The sequence below is a fragment of the Cyanistes caeruleus genome, chromosome 10 (assembly GCF_971803275.1).
Source record: "Cyanistes caeruleus chromosome 10, bCyaCae1.hap1.1, whole genome shotgun sequence".
Taxonomy (NCBI): Eukaryota; Metazoa; Chordata; class Aves; order Passeriformes; family Paridae; genus Cyanistes; species Cyanistes caeruleus.
The window spans coordinates 4,826,515-4,831,923 of record NC_141710.1 but is presented as its reverse complement, the minus strand read 5'-3'; the positions used below and the strand labels follow the sequence as shown (position 1 = coordinate 4,831,923).

The following is a 5,409-nucleotide window of genomic DNA, read 5'->3' as shown; positions in this document are numbered from 1 at the left end:
AAGAGGCTAAAAGGAAGCTGGAGAGGGATTCTTCATCAGGATCAGGAGTCACAGGGCAAGGAGGGATGGATCAAACTGAAAAAGGGGAAATTTGGGTCAGAGAGACACAAGTTCTTCCCTGTGAGGGAGGGGAGCCCCTGGCACAGAGATTGCCCAGAACAGCTGTGGCTGCCCCTGGATCTCTGGAAGTGTTCCAGGCCAGGTTGGACGGGGTTTGGAGCAGCCTGGGATAGTGGGAAGTGTCCCTGGGTGGAACTGGATGGATTTTAAGGTCCTCCCAAACCAAGCCTTTCTGGGATCCTCTAATTCTGTTATTAGACCCATCCACCCTCATGATTACAAATCAAAGTCTCTCTCCTGAGCCCTTTCTTTCCTTCTGAGGAGCTCTGCCCCCTGCCTGGGTGCAAACCATCTCCAGGGAGCAGTTCCCAGCAAGGAGCCCAGGCGTGGTCAGAGGGGAGGAGCTGCAGCACCAAACCTGGAGCCTCAAAGAGCAGCACAATTTTGCTCTTTACTGGTGCAGCTCCAGCAGGATCCAGACAAACCACAGGCAAGCCCAGAGTAATTTTATCCTGATATGCCTGCCTAAACCACAGATAGCTCTTCAGGAGGGTTCTCCCTCACTTGTTAATTTAACGCTTGATATATAGGAAAAATTAGAATTAAAATGTGCCCTGCTGCCTTCCTTCATTCCTGATTCCATTTAGAAATAACTCACATCTTGCCACAAAAATGAACTGAACTGCTTGGAGACGTTTTAGAGCCTGTATTTTATTTTTAGACAAGTCTGTGTGATTTAGGATCCTAAGCCCCAATGAAGTTTGCACAGATCTGATTACCACATTTAAATCCCAGCCCTGGCGTGGGAGGAGAGACAGGTTTCTGCTGTTTGGATCAAGGAGGGGCTTGGCATGGAAAGGAGCTTAATGATCAGCTAACTCCACCCCTGCCACGGGCAGGGACACCTTCCACTATCCCAGGTTGCTCCGAGCCCTGTCCAGCCTGGCCTTGGGCACTTCCAGGGGCAGCCACAGCTGCTCTGGGCAAGCTCCTGAAAGACCACAAGGATGAGAACCTGTGAAAGACCATCAGCCAGGTACAGCTGAATCCCAGAGGACAAAGAGCTGGAGTCAGGTTTAACAGGTGACTTTCTCTAGGCTTTAGGCACGGCAAGCTACGCCCAAAGCGTGCTGCTCCTCCTGCCATGGGGACAGCAAGGAAAGGAAACCAGATCCTTGCTTTGCCTTTCTCCCGCTCTCCACGGCTCTCCAGGCAGCAGATGTGTGCACGTGATGCCACCGAGAAGAGGCAGAGGCAGCTCTGAGCCCCACTGCAAGAAGGCAAGGACAAGACTGGACCCTCATTAATGGCAGGGGATGGAGCCCATGGGACCACAGGAGCCAGGGGAGCTCCCACGTCTGCGCCGCGCCGGAGACGCGCGGGAGCCTGCATCCTTCACAGACACTTCTGAGATTTCTTATTAAAAACTGAATTCTTGGGCTGGGCACAAAACAGAAGAAACACGAGGCTTAAAGCGTTATGCAAGAGCCCCAGAAGTGGCCAGGGGTCGACACTGTGCCACCAGAGAAGTGAATTCCAGGATACTTACGTCCCTCTCCACTGCTTTGTTTTTCCCGTGGCCCACGAAACGAATGGAGATGTTTCAGCTTGGAGAGCTCAGAGTGGAGATGATGGGTGAGGAACAAAATCCATCCCTTTTGAAATCCACAGAGGTAAGCATTTGTGAGAAAATGTGTTCTCTGCACTCATCAGGAGGGGAAAGACATAAGGAAGATGGGAAGAAAAAGAAGGGAAGAGACAATGAAAAAGTTCTGGTTTTAATCTCGATGAGCCAAGTGCAGAGGATGGAGCCTAAACAGATTTTCTGACCCAAACACAGGGCAGACTATGAGGATTGTCTGATTTCCAGGAAAGCTCTGCAGAAAGCTGTCACCCAGTGCCTCCAAATAAAGCACAGAGATCACAGCAAAGGCGATGTCCTGGGAGATGTGTGGAAGGACAATGATCGGGGAAAACTTTGTTGTCAAAAACTTGCATTTCAAAAAGGAAGGACTGGTGATAAATCTAGGTTAGGAAAACAAAACAAAACAAAAAAAAAATGTTGGGGCAGATATGTAAAAAATCTGGGTCATCCAGGTGATTAATTGATCAGCTGATCAAGTGTTTGATCAGTAAATGAGAGAGAGCTGTGCCAAGGATTGGAACAAGGAAGGTGATAAAAGGAAGGGACAAAGGCTGGGAGAAATCCCTTTAAGGAGTGCCCAAATTATCTACAATGCCTCTTCTCCAATAAACAGCAACACATTTAAATCTTGCAGCATTCCCTAATTATTCTGGACATGAGCCTGGAGTGCTGCTTGTCCTGGGCAGTATGAACTTGTCCATGAAATGCTCATCTTTAGGAGCACAGAGTTTTCTGTGTTTATGAGGCAGACACCCATTTATTTGGGCTAGTGTGTGCCCTGAACAGGAGGAGAGCAGCTACAGCTACATGAATTTATTGATGGTAATTTTGGTCTGACCAAGTGTTTCCTTCCCTGGAAAGGTAAATGATCTATGGATGCTGCCATCCAAGCACCCTGGGAGCTGGGCAGGGTGGCACGTTAATATCCAAGAAATGAGGGTCAGGTCTGGGTGCTGGTGCTGCTGCAGGGAACTGGAGGCTCCCCAGGCTGCCACTGCAGGGATGGACTTGGCTGCAAAGACCTGCATCCTGAGATATGGGGAAGGGGAAGGAACCTTTCCAGAAGAAAATCTCAGCTGGCACCGGAACCAGCACCAAGTGATCATCACAAGGATCAGCAGTTAATGATCAACCCAAAATCTGCTTTTGTTTCCTTCCTCAAGCACAAAATGAGGCCAGGTAGTCAAACTCCACTGGCCTCTCTGCATAGAACCAAATTCAATTGATCAGAAATGCAGCACCCGAGCAGAAATTCCCATGCTTGCCCAGCTCCCAGTCCAAACTGCAAAAAGCAGGTGCTCAAAGCACCAGTGTTTGCCCAAGGGATGCTGAGTGTGTACCCATGAGGAAATGCACTCCTGGGGCTGGTGGCTCTGCCTCAGTTCCCCACTCTGGTCTCTCCCGAGGGACCTGGGCTTTCTCTGGCTCTGCTGCCATTCATCCTGGCACAAGGGAACCTTCTGCCTCACACCACACACCACAACCACACCAGGCTCACAGACACCAAGCTCCAAGGTAAAGCAAGACAATTTGCAATAGAAACATCACAATGTTTGTAAATACATCCGTCCCTCATGCACAGCACCAGTTAATCAGAATTACAGCATGGCTTGGGCTTGAAGGGACCCTAAAGGTCATCCCATTCCAATCCCCTGCCCATGGGCAGGGACACACCCCAGTTAAAAAAATAAATTCTCTAAAGGATCTGACACCTCAAGAGTTAAAGACAACAAAAGGTCCAACCTGCCCATGGCCAACACAAAATTCCCAACAAGCTCCTCTTGCAGAATTAGCACGACCTCAGCTTCCTCAGCTTTCTCACGATTCAAACTCGACGGTTTTGAAGGGAATTGGAAGTTTCTCGGCCAGGGTGTCTCTGATTCATCTTTTTTCTTTCTTTCTCTGCTCTGTCACAGCATCCAAGAGGTTTTCCTGGTGGGGATGGAGAAAGCGTGTTATCATCCCTGGGTGAAGAGGGGAAGCAAACAGGAACCTGTGTTACACTCCAAGACAGGGCTGATTAATTTGCAGTTAACATCCACTCGCTTCATTATCCCTTCATCGGAGCCTGACAAATGCGCAAACAACAATGAAAAATAGAAATTAATAGGAGTATTAGCACTGCATACAACCTGCTATAGATTTCATCCCCACAACAGAACATATGGATGTGTTACACCTTCTTTCTTTGTAATGATCTCATACCCACCCTCCTGTCCTTGGGCATAAATCTATTTAAATTTAAAGAGATCTATTTATATACACACACGTGTGTGTGTGTGTGTGTGTCCGTGTCTATCCATATGCATGGGTACACGTGGAGAGGAAGGTTTGCTCATCACTTATTAATTGAGGCTGGGAAAGGCACTTGGACTGAGCTAAAGCAGCTGGACAATTTGAACTTCTGTTCCCAGTGTCTCACCAAGGCAAGGGAGCTGTGGGGCCCTGTCCCCAGCTGGCTCCACGCTGAAGGAGGAGGAGTGACACAGGGAGCAGAGAGAAACACCCTGATGACACTAAACACCCACCCATGGTCCTATCCCCAAGAGAGAAGGCATCAGGGCACTTTTCCTCATTATTCCAATTTGCACCTCCTTTCCATGGCTTTTGATGTTGCCTGCTGGGCTCAGAAGGTGCTTTTCACCAGGACATCACCGAGAGCTCACGGAGGAGCTGCTGCGTTGGAGTGGGAAGTGGATGCTGTCCCATTTTTCTGTAGGCATCTCCTCCAGCCCTGCTGCCATTTGAAGAGGAATGTGTGGGCTAGGAGGCCAAGAGGTGATTAAAAAATTATATTAAAGCATGTTTGTGCCAAACCTCTGTAGTCCCTCGGGTCAGGCAATGTCACCGCAAGAGAGCGAAAATCCACAGCGGGGAGTTGCCTGGGTGTTTGTATGTCCTGCAGGAAAACCTGAGGATCTGGAAGGAAACAGGGAATTTCAATCATTGCTACTTCTCTCGCTGAAATCCCTTTGAAAGAAATGCTATTGAAAGAGCTCCTCATCTACCCTTCAAGGTGACCTGCAAATGAGGAAAAATGGGTTTGTGGCCTTATTTTTGGCGGAGTTACGAAGGAAGGCCTGGAAAGTTGGCAGGGATTCGAAACAACACTGGGATTTAATTTTCTTTTTCTCTTTTTTTCTATTTATTTTTTTTTTTTCTGCTAGAAATGTAGTTCTTGTTTTGCCTGGTGCTTGGTGGGCAAAGAGGGAACCTGTGAAATCCAACCATGACAGGGGACTGTCACTGGTACATCTGAAAGAAGGACACACAGTCACACCAGCTCCTGGTTTGCCTCCAAAGGAGGAGAGGGAATACTTTTGGCTACAGGAGGGTTATTTCTAGGTAGGAGAGGAGGGATTTGTTTAGCTTTTGTTGGCCTCTATTTAACTCCCTGATCTAAGGAAATCTTGGGTGAAAGTAAGGCTCTGATAAAGATCTAATTCCCTTTCTTCTTTCAGTGCCTGCTGGGGGAATTCCCATGTAAGTAGGGCTGGAAGGAGTAGGAGGAGAGGGGAAAAATCCTTGTGTGTGTCAGGAAAAAAAACTGACTCACGCTAATAGCTCACAGGGAAGGAAGGAGGCAAATATTAAAATGCCTACACGGAAATTTGGAGAAATTAGAAGCAATTAAATACTCTAAATCAGAGGGCTCTGACCTTGCTAAGGAAGAAAACCTGGATGTGGAAGCCAAAAGATAAACC

At 48.1% G+C, this 5,409-nt stretch overlaps 1 long non-coding RNA gene across 1 annotated transcript; it reads left to right on the top strand.

Moving 5' to 3' along the window:
• The first annotated feature begins 925 nt into the window (after positions 1–925).
• Positions 926–3,831, top strand: LOC147651205 (uncharacterized). The gene is made up of 2 exons (XR_015274500.1): positions 926–1,733; positions 3,622–3,831. It is a non-coding gene; the product is annotated as an uncharacterized LOC147651205 (long non-coding RNA).
• The last annotated feature ends 1,578 nt before the right edge of the window (positions 3,832–5,409 follow it).